This window comes from Polistes canadensis, unplaced genomic scaffold, assembly GCF_001313835.1.
Source record: "Polistes canadensis isolate GaletaPanama2010 unplaced genomic scaffold, ASM131383v1 scaffold_392, whole genome shotgun sequence".
In the NCBI taxonomy this organism is placed as follows: Eukaryota; Metazoa; Arthropoda; class Insecta; order Hymenoptera; family Vespidae; genus Polistes; species Polistes canadensis.
Window position 1 is genome coordinate 41,434 of NW_014569939.1, and position 19,227 is coordinate 60,660.

At 40.3% G+C, this 19,227-nt stretch overlaps 1 long non-coding RNA gene across 1 annotated transcript in view; it reads left to right on the plus strand.

Annotated features, from left to right (window-relative positions):
* The first annotated feature begins 12,393 nt into the window (after positions 1–12,393).
* Positions 12,394–19,227, plus strand: part of LOC106792195 — a 29,166-nt gene continuing 22,332 nt past the window's right edge. Inside the window, exon 1 of the long non-coding RNA XR_001382263.1 lies at positions 12,394–12,993. This is a non-coding gene — a long non-coding RNA (uncharacterized LOC106792195). The remainder of the gene's footprint in view (positions 12,994–19,227) is intronic.

Genomic DNA, 19,227 nt, shown 5'->3' on the forward strand with positions numbered 1-19,227 from the left:
ACGATTTAGATCTCAATCGCCATCAAAAAATTTCTCCCTTCGTTCGTTTCTCTTCATCGAATAAACGATATTCCGCATTATTCCTTACAAACTACTATTATTTATTATTCTCTCGGTTAGATATATGGAACATCGGGGTAACTATGGATTATATTTCTTTTTCGTTATATTGTAGGAGAATATGGCCACGCATACATTCATAGGTGCATAAATATATTGTATATATATAGGGTTGGGAAACAAATTTCTTCGTATTTTCTTCAAGGTAACATAATTCTGCTAATACTTATGGGATTTGGTTATACTCTTGTGTGCGTTTCAAAACTAACATATCGTAGAGTAATTAAAAAAAGAACTCCCTATATTAGTTCGTTTGTTTTTAATCCAATTTTGTATTTTTAAACCTTTCACGACGGCATAAATATTAACATTAATTTATTTAGCGATACCCTAATTAGATATCGCGCATATTTGACAAGGAAAAATTCTTGACATTACGCGACCATTCATTCGTTACTGACGAAGAAAATCAAACAAAAAGTTATCGCGTTTTGAAAAATAATGAATAAATTCGATAAATTTGTAAATTTAATTGCAAAAGAAAAGGAAAAATGTTACCCCCGATCCCAATGATCCAAGAAACGTCTTCGCGTTCGTTTGTACAGTCGTGTATATACAGTCTAGGCATGAAATTGGAAGCATTTGAGTACGATTATGACCTTTTTCTCGATGTAAGAGTATCAGAGTTGTGCGAGTTCGCCCATTCATCCCCTTGGAGCAGTAGACGGCAACAATGGGTTCTCAGTGACACCCTCCGTATGCGATAAAAGCAGCTTTCCATTCACCTAATCCATAATTACGTCGCTGACATAGGAGTCACCACGGATTCTCTTCACAGGAAATGCACGGTATCGCTGTGATTTAATGCTCTTTTCTCTTTTTTCCTTTCTTTCTTTTTCTATTTTCCATCTTTGTTGGTCTTTTGAATTAACGAACGAACAATAACCAATCGCTCGATGGCCCTTTTTGAGGTTATACTTCTTTTGGCGCGCGTATTGGAAAGTGAAGTTGGATGCGACCGAAAAATCAACACCACGAAGTTGTCGATATTTACGATGCGCGGGCAAAACGATTTACATGAAGTAATTTGTAAATAAATAAATTAGATTGTACATATTAATTAAAACCTTTATTAATGTTATTTAATATCTTCATTTTTTATTTTATCATATTATCGTATTTTCGACAAATCTAGAGTATTATATTGGTACGCGAGATAATTGAAGTTATTTTTGAGGTTATGTATAACTTCTTACGTGCGTACATAAGTACACACACCAGTTTTTTTTGTCAATTCCTAAATATCTCGGCGTGTCGTTGAATTTTCAATTTATTCGATATGATTCGTTTATTAACGAAATCTCGAAGTTTTAGGTACTTGCAAGTTTGATACAGAAAGATTGGTTGTTTAAATGATAGAGGAAGGTAAGAAAAAGGTACACGAGAAGAGTTACAGAAATTTTGAAGGTAATATCAGGGATAAACGTAATTTGTTCTTATCATTTCTCTTACGTTATTTTCTAGTTGTTGTTATTGTTCTTGTTGGCCTAAAGTTTTCCTACGTTTTTATACTCACAATGTGGTAAAATTCGCGTGTGTCAAGTCCATCTATATCTTAACGTATATATGTTTTATCTCTGGCAGAAGAGTTTCTTCTTCCTTCTACCACTCTCATCTTCCTCCCCCCATTTCCGTCTCGCTCTTAGCCTCGCGTAAATAAGCGAGCGAGCTTTTTTTTGCACAATATGTTGCGGGACCATTACTTAGCGTTGGATAGAGGAGCAGCTTCCGTGTGCAGGGGAGGGTGGCTCTTACCTAAATAACCACTCAGTCACTTGCAGACCTAGACCGTAGGAGAGAAGGGGTAGTCGCGGGAAGTGGGTGGGTGCCGTTGCGGAGAGTGGGTGGGTGCCGTTGCTCCTGTGTGTTGGTGTTGACGACGTTGTTGCTAGTAAGTGTTGGTTTAGCTAGTGTTGGATAGCCCCGTTACGTGATGTAAGAGCAACCAAGCATCCAGAAACCACCCCCGCTGCCGGCAGATTAACGAGACCATTCTCGGATTGATTTCTCGAGAAACGCTAGCCCCCGTTAACTTCGATAAACCCCCTTCCCCCTCGCACCACTATGGCCAAAGAGACTTCCCCGTTCGACGATCGATTAGAGAAATAGAGAAAAAGAGATAGAACATTTCTCTTCCTTTCACGTTCTTGCGTAGAAGATCGTAAGAGCAAGGATATTATATTCTTTGGCGAAAGATATGCCGATCACACGACTCGGTGTAGGAGGGTGGGCAGCAGGGGGTGAATAAGGAGACCGAGTACTTTCTATTTCTTCCCTTTGTTTTATTTGTTTTCTATTTCTCTGTTTCTTTATACTTTTATATTTTATTTTATTTTATTTTTTACTGTTTCCTATTCGTTTTTTTTTCTTTTACTTTTATTCTTGATCTATTTCCTCCCTCTTCTCTCTTCGAAGGTGATCGATTAATATCCTCTTTAGTCTTTTTTTTTTCTTTTTCTTTTTTTTTATTTATACCTCTGGCAGAGTGGTATACCGTAATCGAATGCATCAATAATGGAGAGTACTACTTCGGATGTAAGAGTCTTAGCTGGACTTAATCGTAAGCGGCACTTGGCGTTCCGAATGTATTCGATTAAATGTTAATGAGACCGAAGAGAAAAAGGTAGAGACACATCGGTCTCTTTTTCTGTAATAGTAATAGCAACAGGAATAGTAGTTGTGTGTAAGTGAATATACAAGAAAAACCGCGTTCTATACTTTCGCAAATGTGGCTCTACTTTCGTTTTTCTTTTTCTCTCTCTCTCTCTCTCTCTCTCTCTCTCTCATACTTTTTTCCCTGTTTTTCTTTTCTTTTCTTTTCTTTTAACGGACTAGTACCGAGTAACGTGCGTCCTACGTTGAAACTTAATTGCAATTAAAACAGAAAGGTTCGAGGAACGTTCATTATGCTCGCCCTTTTCCGGCGATTCATAAAAACGTTGTTCTTCGACGTCGAGCACGTACTTTTGCACTAATTTTCTTTCTTCCTTCTTTTTTCCGTTGTTGTTGTTGTTCTTCTTCTTCTTTTTCTTGTTATTGTTTTTCTACTAGTTTTTTTTTTTTTTTGTTAAACTTGTTGTTCCTCTTTCCTTTTATGGTTTTTTATTATTTTATATACTTTTCCCATACGACAGAGAAAATTTGTGAACAGAACGGCGAATTCATTTTTACGAATGGGGTACCATCGTTGGATCTTTTTTCAGGAATCGTACAGGTTCATAGAAGAATAAGAAGAAGAAGATATCGAGCTCGAATCCCATTAATAAGAAACATTCGTTTCTCGTGCGAAATGGTGGTGGGTAAGTATGGCAACAGGAAGGGGTGTCTATTCGCGATTCGTGTTTGTGCGGTTAGGTTTGCGATGGAGCGTAGAGCGAAACTCGGAAATCTCGATGCAGACTCCCAGTTCTCGGTGGCGTAAATAGAGAAAGCGAGAGAGAGAGAGAGAGAGAGAGAGAGAAATAGAGAGAGATAGAAACAGACGGAGGTGGCAGCCGAGGCACGTAATGGCGTGTCGGAGTTAACCGGTTGATAACCATCGGTTATAATTAACTCTGGGCCAACCAGGGTACAAGCCGAGCCCGGTAACTGCCAGCTAGCACGTTGCCGCACCCCTCACTTTAACCACCCTCCTTTCTACGTTACGTTCTCCTTCCTACCCTACGCAAAACATCGTTGTCCCTTTAGCGTTTGTACGAGCCCTTTACTCTGTCGAATATCGTTGTTAGTATTAAATACTTTCGTCTAAAAGACGTTTGTTCGGGTCCTTGTCCTTGTTTGCTTAAATCAAAACTAGTGATCTGTTTAAGATGGGAAACATTTTTTATTGTATTTTTCCTTTCATCCACTTTATTTCTTTTTCTTTTTAAGATTCGAGATGTTAGGTTCGCGAGAGTGAATGTACTTTGACTTTTCAACATTGAGAAACTTGGAAAGGCATTGAAGAGATCTCTTGGAGTATCCCTTTCTTTCTCTCTCTTTCTTTCTTTCTTTGCTTTTTCCTCTTTACGAACGTTCTTCCCAGGATTTACTCTTAGCGTCGATAAAACTGCTTACCTTGGAAGAAGAATACATGTACATCGATGAAAAGTAAAAGGTTGTAGGAATGGAAATCAAAAGGGGTAGAATAAGGTAGAAGTTAACGCAAGAAGGTTTTAACCCTTTGCGGATTACCAACGCATATATGCGTCTCGTGCAAACGCTTACGTGAATATATACGTTAACAATTTATATATGTTAATAACATAACGAAAAATGTATTTATACAAGTTTGTTTGTTTGTTAGGTGGAAAAAATACATTTTGTACAGTTTAGAAACAGAATAGAAAAATTCTAGAAAAATATATGGGGTCGGATTCAGTCTTTCTTCACGTGATAAAATCGAAACTTTTCAGTCCTCTTCGTGGTAGGTTCAAAAGTAAATATACACACTACATTATAATAAAATCTCAATCTAATTGTGATATAAATTGCATCGTTGCAACACGTCTTTCACCATGGTGCATCGATCTTTTTCTTGTTCTTTCTCTTACAATCGGTGAGAGAGAAGAAAGTGAAGGAAGAAGAGAAAATAAGAGAGAAATATGCTTCCGAGGAAGGAAGTAAAGAGATCGTTCACAAACCCTGCCACGGGTTCACGAAGTATCCACTCTTAACGTACCTCAAGCAAGAGCTCATAATCCCAGTCCTTTCTTGGTCTCCCTGACCAAACGATTCGATTCCATTCTCGATCCTCGATCAAACGTTTACTTTCATTTTCCCCTTTTCTTTTTTTTTTTTCTTTCTTTTTTTTTCTCTCTTCATTTTCTATACGTCCGTTTCAGTTGGTTACTTTAACGAAGCGAAACGGGCTAACCCCTCGTTAAATAGGACCAATCCCAATCACTTTTCTCGGCCGGTTTCGTAATTTGCGCTAACGGGAAATAGAACATACGGAAGGTTTCAGGAATTGCGTTCCTTTCTTTTTTTTTCTTTTTTTTACCACTAAGAACAGGGTAACAGGAGAATAAGAAGAAGAAGAGGAGGAGGAGGAGGAGGAAGAGGAGAGAAAAGGGGTAAAAGGGTGCCGAAAGCCAAACTCGAACGCGGAACTTAGGCCGTGCGCAATCATCGCCTAGTCTTTTAATTTCCTATATCGTTAAGTATGTGTGTGTATCTGTGTGTTGTCGGTTTGTGTGTACGACAGCACGTAGAACGTGCGAGAAAACATAAGAGAGAGAGAGAGAGAGAGAGAGAGAAAGAGAGAAAGAGGGCTTTACTCAGGAGAACGAAAGATCGAGTAACTGTGCGTTCGTGTATGTTCAGAGAAGGATGGAAAGAGACGAAGGGGTGTCCGAGGGACTAAGGGAGAGAGAGTTCGCTCGTGCGCGAGGGTCGGTACGGAGTGGTAATTGGCTGTCAGGGCTTCCCAGTCCTGCCAACCACCCAACAACCTCGAGAGATTGGTATCGCTTATAATTAACTTCTCCGTGCCACGAAGCCACCGATTCCGTTGGCGTCGACGAACGAGAGTGTGTATGTGTTACTCGTTCATGTATATATGTATAAGAGAGAAAGATATAAAAGGAGAGAAGAAAAGATCGTGAAAGGCTAAGGATAGAAAGGGAAGGATAGAAAGAAAGAAAGAAAGAAAGAACTAACTCTGAGAAAATACTATGTTAGAAAGAGAGAGAGAGTAGTTGTAATACATAAGGGGTGTTTGGCAAAGAGAGAAGAGAGACGAAGAACACGAACAGTTTGGCTTTCGGTAAAAATCGTAAAGGCTGCCGCAGAGTGATATACGAGATAGGAGATTACTTCAGCGATGTATACGCTCAATAAGGAAATGCTGTTTCCACCGATGTAGTACCTAGTAACTACAGACATAGTGAAATCCACTCCCCCAGAGAGTTAGCGTGCTTTTCGTTAAGTGCCCTTAGATTCTAGTCGCCGATGAGTCATCATTAGAATGTAACACGTACCTCTTAAAGTAATTTGATAGAATAAAGAGGAGAGAGAGAGATAATGTAGGAGGTAGTTTTCCAATGAGAACTGATGTCCACGCGATTACATTCGATGACATCAGGAATTGGATCGTAGGGGTACAAATGGAAATTTTTTTTTATTAATATACTTTCTTTCTTTTTCTTCTTTTTCTTTTTCTTCTTGTTCGGTGTAAAGGATAGGTAAGTAGAGGTTGGCTGATGATTTGAGGCCCAGGATTCTCGGGAAGTTGTCGACGGTAACTAGTTTTCGAGCAGGTCACCTCAATTAACGTTTCCACGTACCAACAGGACGGCGCCTCGTACACCTCTCTTTACTTCGTTGCTCTTCCTCGAGCTTTAACTCGCCTTGCGTTGTCTCCCTCTTACTCGAGTCACGTCCGTTACACAGGTTCGCGCCACCTAACGCACCAACCAGGTTTCTCTACTAGTGCACCAGCACCAGCACCAGCACCACCAACTCTCCCTTACCGGTGAACGCCAAGTCTTGCAGAAACTTATAATTGCGAAAGGAGCCGGCAATTATAATTGCCTCCGGCCGTCTCCGACGGCTGTAATTATCCAAAAAGCTGTGGTAGCCTTGCGCACCCGCCTACGCGAACCTGCAGGACGTAGAGGACACGGAGGAGTAGTAAAAGAAGAAGAAGAAGAAGTAGAAGAAGACAGCACGTTTTTCCCGAGGGATACTGTCAGGGAAATAAATAGGCTTTGTTCTTTTTAATGGCGAGTTGCTGGAAGAGAGGACCTTCCTGAAAAAAAAAGAAAAAAAACAACGAAAATCTTCGTATGAAAACTTTATGGAGGCAAACGTCTAGATGAGTACTTTCTTTCTAACATCGGCTCTGAGCTCTTTTCTCCTCTCTCATGATAGATAGATAGAAAGAAACTTAAGAACTCGAAAAGGTACTACTACTACTACTACTACTACTACTACTATTACTACTATTACATTTGGCAATGTGTGATAAGTCCGAAGAGAAATATAAATCACTTTATCAAGGTGTCCACATCAATGGATAACAACACACCAAGTCCATTATTCCAGATTTCTATGAACTTAATGTATTTTTGATGTTGCCGGATTCAACGTAACAGCATTGCATTGTTTGTGTCAGTCCATACTCGTCGATAATTCGAAGGATCAGCGTATAGTATCGAGATATGTTTTCTTTTTTTTTCTTTTTTACGTTATATACTTCAAGTTTTCTCATTCTTCGTTGCTAAGAATGAAAAAACGTAAGGCGTCAAAGCAACTAACGTTTGGATAATGGCAAACCGTAGTAGGATCCTATCGATGCACGTTTTCTCAAGCTTTCGCAAGTACGGGTAAGTATTGTACAAAGAGTTCGATAGTGGGGTTTACCCTTTCTAGCGCATCCAACCCTTCTTACGAGTGTAAGAGGTTTTAAGGGTGGTAGAGTTTAAGGTAAGAGGATAGGAAGGTATGGGGGGTAGGGGCAAGTAGAGGGGAATTCAACCGAAGGAGGGAATCGAGACTTCGGTCAATTAAGCTCAGGAAATTAGAGTTTTAATTACGCAGTCATTCAGAAAATTACATCGGGGCCGCGCAGGAGCTAGTTTTAGAATCGCTTGCTTGCTTCCTTGCTTGCTTGCTTGCTTGCTTTTCGAGCTACGCGAGGAACTACGACTTCGTGTACGGATTTTTTAAAAGGGGTCTTGCTTTGTTCTCTCTGTTTTTTCTTTCTTTTTTTGCCTTTTTTACTTTCTCCCTCTCTTTCAAACAAAAATCTTGCACGAGATGGACTAATCGTTGGTTAGCAGGTACTACGCATGCTTCCAGTTTAATCGGGCAAAAGATCAAACGACGTCTTTCGTCGTTTCCGACAATACAAGATAAAAGTAAGAATGCTTTAAGAGAATAAAAAGAAAAGTGGTGGCTGAGTGGATAAGTGAATGAGAAGAGAGTCGTTTAAGAAACACTTGAGAAAAGTAAGAAGATGCAACGAGTAGTGGTTGTTCCTGTTGTTGGAGATATTAGATCTTTATAGTAACTGATGGTTTTATCTTTAGTACAGTTTCATTGAGTACTAGATGTCATTTGAATTTTGAACCAAACGCAGACCGGTTCCTGGCTATTATTATTATTATTGCTATTATTGTTATTAGGGATGACTAAGTATCAACGTTGAAACGCGCAGTGGTTGTAATTGATGCCCAACTCTGTTCTATAGTCTAGGCAAAGATGAGTGCTAGAAAGAGAGAGAGAGAGAGAGAGAGAGAGAGAGAGAGAGGGAAAAGCAAAGGAGGAACTTGTAGAGAAGTGGAATGGAGTAGAGTGGAGTGTGAATTGGAATAGAACAGGATTGAAAGCCGTAGAAGGTGCGGGCGAGAAGGTGCGTCTGTTGAACGTAGAGTTGCGGGGGTTAAATCTAGTTACATGTTCGGTGACGGCTACTCGATAGGCCATACCACCACTCGGTGGTGGCAAACCAGCAGCTAGTCGTTCTCTGCAGTTCATTCGAGGGTTTGCCGAACTGATATTGCCGTTTCCAGGATCACCACTCGATATTCGATTCGGGGAGGACGTTTCCTCTTCTGTTCGCTCGGAGACTTCCTACCTCTTAGGGAATACATAGTTCTGTGTCATTCAGTACACTTGTCTTCTCTCTCTCTCTCTTTGGCACGTAATTAGTCTCTCCTCGTAAGCTTCATTTTCCTCTTTTTATTTTTTATTGTTCAAGTCTGAAGAGGAGAAGCGATCGTTGATCGATCACGCGAGTGAAGGAGTCTCTGGAATTTCAAGAGGAGAACGGATCGTTAGCGAACTGTTAGACAAGAAGGAAGGAAGGAAGGAAGTCCATGGTGGGTGACTCTTTGAAGATAGGAACATTAGGAGTCGAGATGATACAAGAGGGATGCTGAGAGGGAACCTGGCGAGACGGAAAATAAAAGGAAAGAAAATGATCGTCCGAGAAGGAAACGTTGGATAATGGAGAGAGCGTTAATTTTCCAAATGAAAACGAGGCATCCATCTTTGGCGAAATACTTGCTTGCTTCCTTGCTTTCCAACATTTCACCGACTTAGCCATTCTCCCGCTTAACGCATTACAGTAATGAATTAATTTTCATCCAAGTACTTTTTCTTTTTTGTCCTTCGCTCATAGTTCTATACATTTCTGGATTATCACTTCTCCGCTGTTCGTTATTTTTCGGTTTATTTCTTCGAATGTTTTCATTACAACTAGAGATAGATCGTCTTTAATAGGAATCGATGATCCTATTAAAATGACGCGATTCTCTTTGACTTATCAAAACATTATTCGGGATTCGTTTTAACATGCATTAAACGAACGTTGAAATATTTCAAGTGGAACCGTTGTCGTAGTCATCGTCGTCGTCGTCGTCGTCGTCGTCGTGCATGCATACTTGCGAAACTAATGCATAATGCATTTCACATGTCCGCGCAATTACATTTATAATTACATCATTATTAAACGCGCGCGTGAACTCGAATCTATTATACGGGGATGAAATTTATATATGCGTTGTGCTTTTACGTGTTCGCGCGTAGTGCGGTTCGACAGGGCGAAAGATCGGAGTATCGAATCGACATCATCTCTTTCCCCCATTGTCATTCTTTCTCATTCTCCTTTGGCACTTGGTTGTTTGTTTGCTTCCTTCCTTCCTACCTTCCTTCCTTCCTTCCTACCTACCTTCCTCCGTCCGTTCTTGTTCTTGTTCTTTTCTCAAGTCTGCCAGAAGGCTAAGCACGGCGAGCTCGTTAACGTATTCATGGGGTTTATGGGACAATTAACCCTTTGAGGGACAGTTTAATTACACAGAAGCGATTAAACATCTTAACGTATAAACACGTCGGACTCGCGGTTGGTATGTGTGTGCGAAACGCGCGGTGGCAGCCAGGGTGCGGCTGTTACCAATTAACATACTAATGACACGAGGTGCTTTTCAAGGGCCACTGTGTAACCGGCTGCTGCCTGTAAAGCTTCTGAACCTAGCAACGTATACATAAATGTATGGTGTATGTACATGAATAACGTCGTCGAATATACTCTAAGGTAAGTGCGACGTCTACGTCTATACCAAAGGATTTTTCGGTTTAAAACAAAAACTCTACGAGTTGTCGAAAATAGTCGACGAAAATTATTCCTCGGTTTTAAGTAAGAATTTTTAATTGTACACCTCAAACATTTTCTACGATATGCAAAAGAATCAAACATATGTTTATACACGTATATATTTGTAAATGTAATAGTATAGTAGTAGTAGTAGTATAGTAGTAGGTACATATCTCTGAGTATGCAATTCGATGCCGCGTTATTAAACCGGACGTTAGCGTAATTACTCATCAACCATTAATCAACATTGTTTTAGCAATTAGGAATTGCCGGGGGATTTAATTATTACAGCAATTAGCGCATAGTTCCATCGTTAATAACTTTCGCCGTTTCATCTAAACGTGATTTATTGCGATCAGGAAGCTCGAGTGAGAGATAGAGAGAAAGAGAGAGAGAAAGAAATCGAGTGGGAGAGGGAGAGAGAGGAAAAAGGCGAAAGAATAGTATTGCTGTGAGGTATAACGGTGAATAAATAGGCGACACGTCGATGAAAATGCACCGGTTAACTTCGATTCGAGCGTTGAAGGTATTCGATTAATTAGAAGCTCGAAATATTGCTGTTCTCTATTTCTATTAAATATGGTATCGCGCATCTATAGGGTTGCTGGCGATGCACACGTTGACGTTTGAAATTCGATATATCGACAGGAAAACGATACATTTCAACGAAGTCTCGATACGCCGGCGTAGCAATGTTTTTGATACATCCGAACGATCCCAAGTACTATTGAATATCGCTGATTGCTTGCTATGTAAACCGATTGCTACTTCGATTTCAATTTTCAATTTAATATTTAGTTTTCGATCGTCCTTTGGCCAGTAGTATTAACTAAAACGGGGTAGGGAAGAGAGAGAGAGAGAGAGAGAGAGAGAGAGAGAGAGAGAGAGAGAAAAAAAATCATTTGATCGTGTAGTTAATATAACTACGGATAAAACTAAAATCATTAGTTCAACTTTGTGCTCCATTTTATGTGTTATACGCATACACGTATACACGAGCAAATGTATTCGGCGTGCAGGTACAATTACACATGCACAATGTTACTAGTATGGGTATTCAAATACGCGCGGGAGCACAGAACAAGCTTCTGAAAAGTTGGATCAAATTTTAGCAACATTTTTTTTCAACTCGTTCTCTCAGTCGTCGCGTTGGGTGCGAAATTAAAAATCAGCTCTATATTTTTTCTGTACGTGGCAAAGCATTTCATTCAAGTCTTTCTTTCTTTCTTTATTTCTTTCTTTCTCTCTCTCTCTCTCACTTTGTATAGCGATAGCCGCCAAGCTCAAGCGGATCGCGTTAAACGAATTTTAACTCGCCCGGTTTTCACTGGTAAGGCCACGGGCTCCGGCCCGTTTTAGATTTAATTAGCTAATTATATTGTTCATTTAATTAATATAATTGGAACGACTGGTGGTCGTCGCATGCGCGCACGAGCTTCGTCCCTTCAACTATTACCCCCGTCTTCCCTCCCCCAACGAGCTCCCCCCCTTTCCATCCATACCTGACCCCCCGCGCACGGCCCGTTGCACCTGCCTGCAGTGCCGTATTTAATGACATCCATTAACGAACGTTTACATTAACCGTAATTATCGCTGTCTCTATGGATGCAAGACCTAACGGGACGCAGCATGCCACGAATTTCCAATGGCTAGACGGTAAAAAGATTTCGCTTTTTTTTTTTTTTACGTATAGTCGATTATTGTGACGGGCGTGTATATATCTCTTTTGATGGCATCGATTTTTGGCAGACCCAGAGTTCGTTTGAACAAAAATACCAACTGAAAAAAAGTGCCAACGGAAATTTCGCCATTCTGTTTTTTATTTTTTTTTTTCCTTCGACGCGATATACAAATTTTAGATACTCGTTAATCTCAGGTCCGAGATTAAATACACCTGTACGTACGTCCCCATCTATCATCTAGATATGAATTTTAAATATCGATACGTTTCCGATTCCGATTCCGATCGAAAACAGAAAAAGATCTTGTCATCATTCCGAAAGTATATATATATGATACTTCTATACATATATACTTTATATTTACTTACCACTTTCGAAAAGGTAGAGAACGAGCGCGCGCGCTGTATTATTCGTTCATTCGTAGTCGAAATGTTACGGAGAAAGCCGAGGTAAGATGAGTTGCGCGCGCAACCATTAAACCGGGGCCACTCGGTGGGTCTCGTGACGCGCTCGTGTCTTTCCTTCTTATTCTGGTTTAGACCTTCCTCGTGGAAGGACGCTTTTATAAAACCGCATTGAGCCGCGTCGCGACGATAACGCCATCGTTGACATTGTGCGACAAGAGAGAGGGAGAGAGAGAGAGAGGGTGGAAAAGAGAGAGAGAGAGAGAGAGAGAGAGAGATAACGCGGTTACGAATACGTCCAATAAAAATTAGGATAAAAGGTTTTATTTATTTGTTTGGTTTCTTTCCTCCTCCTCCCTCTCTCTCCCTCTCTCTCTCTCTCTCTCTCTCTCTCTCTCTCTCTCTCTAATGTGTTTATTATTTAAAAATTTAACCCGCGCGTGCTGAAGTATCAAAGATTATACCGCAATAAGTGTCGGTACGATATCGAAAATTTCTTTCTCTTTCTCTCTCTCTTTCTCTACCTCTTCCACATCTTCCTGTCGCCGCTTGTGTTTCCCTCGAAAGAGCATAGTTACTGGCTTATCTCGAGTGTCGGATAAGTGTCCTCGTCTCTGAATTCCTGGAATCGTTTTCATCAGCTGCCACAGGTGGACTCATTGAGGATTTTTGCTATAGTGGATACACTTTTTTCGTCTACGACTGATGTGTAAGTCATTTTAATTACATATTATATCTTTTGATCTATGCTTTAATCATAAAAATATAATTAATATATCATTGACAATTTGATTTTAAATCAAATCGTTAAACAGACACGTCGAATATGTATCCCCATTTCTTTTTATAATATTTAATAAATTTATAAGTATATAATTGTTTTAATCAAATAAGTATCCTTTGTCGCGTGTATTTCTTCTTCGTTTTTTTTTTTATCCCAGATGGCGGCAGAAGCATCGGAGAATTGTTTTTTTTGTTTTTTGTTTCGAAAATCATTCCGAACGCGTGTAATTATTTTTCCTCGAAAGATTCAAATTTAGATTTGTTAGTCGTTAAGAAGAAGAAGAAGAAGAAGAAGAAGACGCGATTGGTTTATCCGATCGAGAGCGCCTTAAGGAAGTATCGACCTATGAAATTACGGGTCAAGATCATTATGGAGTATCGTAACCGTATATAGATCGCATCGAGGATCTCCGAGGAAGACTTTGCACGCGCGCAATTACGCTTGATTTAACGAAAACACGAAGAGAGAGAGAGAGAGAGAGAGAGAGAGAGAGAGAGAGAGGGGAGAAGAGGGAAGATATATTGCATTCTCGATAATATGCACTCCAGTCCTGTGTAATTTATTTTCGAGTGGCAATTACGTCTTTAGCGTACAGGCTTGTATTCTACAATGAAACGAACTTTCATGTATGAAGTACTTACCTTCCTAAAGAAAGAAAGAAAAAACGAAAAAAAAAAAAAAAACAAAAAGATACAATCAATGGTCAATTAATCGTGCACCGCTCCGTACAATTTCTTGCAACGTTAATGATATTAATAAGAAACTTTACCGAAAATAATTGTTCTATGTTATACTATTTTTTAGCTTTTCCTTTTTTAATCTTAAACATAACAATAATTATACTTTACTTTTTTTCCCTCTTTATAAACGCAATCGATTTATCCGATATCCATTATTATTATTATTATTATTATTATTATCATTATCATTTTCGAAATGGTTCTTACGTTTATATTCGTGTTAGCATATTTCTTTAAACTCGAAGAATTTTGAGATTCCGAGGAGAATCTTCGACCGGTCTTAAGAGACGTCGGGGTGCGGGGAGGGGGGGAAGGAAGGCGTTGTTTGTGCAAGGATCGTTCGCCTTAATGTTCACCACGGCGAGAGATGGCGAGGCATTAATTGGGGAGCGCCTTAATTGCCTGGGCGCATGCGATGACCGTTGTAATTGCCTGGACTAAGGTGCCGAGCGATGGCAGAAGGTGGGCTAAGCGAGAACACAACCCAGCATCTCTCTCTCTCTCTCTCTCTCTCTCTCTCTCTCTCTCTCTCTCTCTTTCTCTTTCTCTTCAACGTAATACATGCATAAACGTATTACTACTACTACCTTTCAATGTATTTGCATTCATATATGTATGCATGTGTTTGTAATACGCGCGCATGTGCACGTTTACATGTGTATGTATGTATGTGTGGGTGGGTGTGTGTGTGTTGGAACGGGGCTCGTATTTTGCGGGTTCTTCTAATGGAATCCAAGGTCATTCCGTAATTAACGCGCTTTAATTTATCGTCGAAACGTTAATTGCGCCGATTGCCGTTCGCTTTTCTAGAAGTGGGCGGAGAGAGAAAGATAGAAAAACAGAGAGAGAGAGAGAGAGAGAGAGAGAGAGAGAGAGAGAGAGAGAGAGAGAGAGAGATAGAAAATGATTTGCGTTAGACGAGAAATCGCATCTCTNAGAGAGAGAGAGAGAGAGAGAGAGAGAGAGAGAGAGAGAGAGAGAGAGAGAGAGAGAGATAGAAAATGATTTGCGTTAGACGAGAAATCGCATCTCTATGTGAAACTTCTCGTCAAATGATTTATCGTATTCGACGATTTCGTATATAATAAACTCGAGAATCGTTTTAGAAACGATTTCTTCTTTTCCGATAAAAATCTTTCGAGTACTATTACAGTCATGTGCTACTCTCTCTCTCTCTCTCGCATTTTCTATTTCTCTTCGTGAGAAAAAGTACGAGGAATTTTCAACATTCGAGTTTTCACGTAGTAGTCCCGACATTATCTCAGTTGATATACCTACATATAGGTTTATGCGTGTAGGTGTCTCCTCGAGAGATCGTCTCGAGGGAAGCAAAAGAGGGGTGTGGGGGGGAAGGGGGTGGGGTATGGGGTTGGCGGGTCGAATTCGTGCGCTCGAAGGGGCGCGTCTTCCGATTGGTTTTTCGCTTCGGTGTACCGACTAGACTCAGTCAAGGTGGGAGTCGGAAGTCAATCTTCGCGGCCGGAAGTGGTCGCCATCCTCCTGGATCTTCCATTTCTCTCCCTCCACTCACCCCCTCACTCATCCTCTCTCTCTCTCTCTCTTTCTCTCGCATACACTCTTCCTTTCCTTACGAAACAGTTTCTATCGTTGGATTGCGTTTCCAACGCAAGTCGACGCTATCTTTTCCTACGGGAGTTGCTCGTCTTCTACACTTTCCCCCACTCCTTCATCCTATTTCTACTACTACTACTACTACTACTATTACTACTACTACTACTACTACTTTTCCATCTCCTCAGAGTGATTTTACCGGTTTGCGTTCGTCCTTTCTCTCTGGACAAAGAACCAGAGAGAGAGAGAGAGAGAGAGAGAAAGAGAGAAAGTGTGTGCCGCCAACCCCTAAATGAAATCCTGAAATTAAAGCCATATATTAACCTCACGGCGTCTCTTAAATTAAAAAACAACATTTTTACGAGCAAAGCTTAGGTACACTCTTGTCTGTAGAAAGAGAGTGTGAGAGTGAGAGAGAGATAGAGTGAGAGAGAGAGAGAATGAGTAAGCGAGAGATAAGTAACGGGGTAAGGGGGTACACTTACACTTCGATATCTACTCCCACCCTCTCTTCCCCTTTCGTTTCTCCTCGTTCGTTCCTCGTGGACCGTGGAGCGACGTTCTATCGTTCGTAAATTGCGTTTTTAAATTCGTCGGGGGTTGAGCCTCGTGCCGTGCCGGGCCGTAAGCGAGTATTTCCGAAACCTGTCGAAAATATATTTGATTACTCGTTGAAAAAGGATTTTCCATAGGATTTCTTTTTTTTATAATCTAAATAATAATACAGCGTGTGTGTGTGTCCAAGCTCGCGTGAATGAAAAATGTTAAAAGTGTGTGTGTGTGGGTTTTTTTTCTTTGCAAATAATTGAAAGGCGATTGAAAACTTTTGTTTCAATTTCGGGGGAAACGAATTAATGGTAATTTATTTTGCACGATCATTCTCCCATATTATTCGATGTTCTTATTTTGAAGATATCGGTTACACTATAGGAAAAGGACATAGGAATGAGGAATGATAAAAGCAAGAGGGTTGGGGGATATGTGAAAGTAGAAGGGTAGAATGAGACAGCAAAGAGTAGATTCGCGCTGAGCTGTGGGGGCTGCATACTTTGGAAATACTACGGCCGAATCGAGTAAGGGTGTATAATGGAAGTTGAAATTGGTCGGCCCTGTCCCGGCTGGGCAAGCTTTCTCTCTCTCTCTCTCTCTCTCTCTTTCCTTCTCTTTCCTACTACCCCTATACGAGCGGCTATCGAGGGAAACGCATTCCATGCCAAAATTACTTCGCGCTGCGATCCGACGGGATATACAAGGCACCGGCTAGGATTGAGGTTAGCCTTTCGTTGCTTTACACAATAACAAAAATATATATATGTATGTATATACAATATATTATATATATATATGAATTTATCCTTTGGAAGAAAATACGAATCTAAATTCTTGTGTTTTGTCTTTGATTCTTATTCATACAAATCGTTTTCCGAATTTGTCGTTTAAACTGTTACTTAACTTCAATCGAATTTTTCATCATCGAGAAATAATTAATTGCGGAAATTGATTTTAAGGATAGCCGTGGCATTAATTTCAATCGTTAGAATGGGAAAGAAGAAGGGTTTTCGAAAGAGGGAAAGGGAAATTGGTAGACCTCATGAAATATTCGCCAATCTGGGAAGCATCTATTTACCTATCCGGTTACTCATCCGGCTATCTATCCGTCCGACTGCATGCCTCCTCTCTTTTTATCTCCCTGGTTGGCCGTCCTTGTCTTCTTTCGCCTCTGTTGGTTTCACATTTGTGGAGCGTTGATTAAAACCACTCGACGAACGTGGAAGGAGAAAAGAGATAACGAGAGAGGGAGCGATCCGAAAGAGAGAGAAAGAAAGAGAGAGAAAGAAAGAGAGAAAGAGGAATAGGTTCAGTATATAGGGAGTTTAAGGTGCGTGTGGTTGGACGCGTGCTCGAGCGCGCAAATCGAACGCAAGCGCGAGGAAGAAGGGGTAGAAAGAGAGTGGCTAGGGAAAGGGGGTGCTACGGGGGGGTTGAAACGAAATGAGAAGAAGGAGTAAGAGGAGAATAGGAAAATAGGAGGGGAGGAAGTGTGGTGGTGTGCGCGCTAGTGGAAAGAGAAGGAGAGGAGAGGACCAAGGCGTTGCTTGCTTAATTACTAAAAGCTAATCAATTCCAGGAGGAAGTAAAGTTTAAATTGCGAACTAAAGTATACCCGGCTCCCGGACGTAGACCTTGCAAAGCGATATTACCGCGCGGTGCATTCTGCAATTAGCCCGTGGTAAAGTCATTGAAAGGAAATTATGGGCGGTACCCGTGAACGCGAACGCACCACCGTCCGTTTTCGCAGTTATGAAAATTTCAAAGCCGTCTGAGTGCCTGTTATACGCCACTAGCCGATTCGATTAAAAAATCGAATAAGGATTACGTCCCAAACTTTCTTTCTTTCTTTTCTTACAGAGTGCAATATATAAAATTTATTATTATAGTAACTATAACCAAGTTTGTCCCAAGACCCCGGTCCGAATTCTTCGGTTTTCACGTCGAAAAAATCGAACGCATTTGACCGTTCTGGACCAATGACGGTTCACTGAAATTCTCGTTCAACTTTAGCCGATCTTTTCGTGTATTATTAAAAAGAAAAGATTTTTCCAACGAGCTCTGGGACTTGAACAATGTTGACTGTCACGTTGATAACCCGTGACCGTTTGGGTCATCTGTGACAAACATTATCACCGTATTCTACGGCCAAAAAATGTACAAATTTCGGATTAATCAGTATTGTTAATCAATTAGAAATTCATCTGACACGATATTTTATTGTACAAGTTCGATAACTAATTTTCATAATTATTAGAAACAAACCGTTCGTCGTTAATTTTTTCTAACGAACGGGAATAAACATATTTTACGTCGAGTTATCATTTATCGTTTATATTTATGCACTTTTAAGAAAAACGTATAACACATAAACTACCGCTATTACCAACACTATCCTCTTCTTTCATCGTCCACGAATTCAAAACACTTGGGAGTTTTTGGGTCAGGAGGAGAAGAGATTCATCGTGCATGAACGGATCAGGGGGAAAAAAAAAAGCAACTTGAACGTGAACGACACGTAAAACGTTTCTTTTGAGTCGGGATCATCTCTTTTCTCGTTCTGCCCAGATATTCTTTCTTTATTTTATTTCACCTTTTCTTTTTCTTTTTTTTTTTTTTATATATATATCAACGAAGGTTAACATTTCAGACATTGAATCCACTCGACTGGATATCGACTTTTCTCTACTTTTACTTCGAATATTAACGAGTGCAAGAGTTGAACGTCGAGTAAACTCCAGATGCGTTCTATTATAAACTTTCGTAACCACTTGGTAAGCGAAAAGGCGATAGAAAACTACATCTTACTCATCGTCTTATTCTAAATCCAAATCTTTGAGTATAAAGTAACGTGACTTTGGGGACTCCTGAATCGAGTCGAGAAGAATGGAATCTGACTGACTGTTTAAAACGCGTTTTACGGCTATATTTGAGGACTAAAGTTTTACCATCTCTTTCTACAGAGATTCCAACGATGAGATGGTGGTGGTGGAGGTGGTGGATAAGAAGTAGAAGGAGGAGGTGGAGGAGAACGGTAATGGATTTATACGGCGATTACGATTCTGAATCACTTCGGGCAAAGTAGTAGATACCCTAACTCGAGCTATCTCTACACCTTATTTCTTGCTATCGAGAAAAATTAATTATCGATCGATCCGACACAGTTAACCGAGAGATAGAAAGAGAGAGATAGAGAGAGAGAGAGAGAATCCTCTTAGAAATCGGAGATGATGGTCGGAAAGGGGAAGATCAGTTAGAACGAGATAGTAATTTCGACTTTTTCCAATGGTGCGATTCG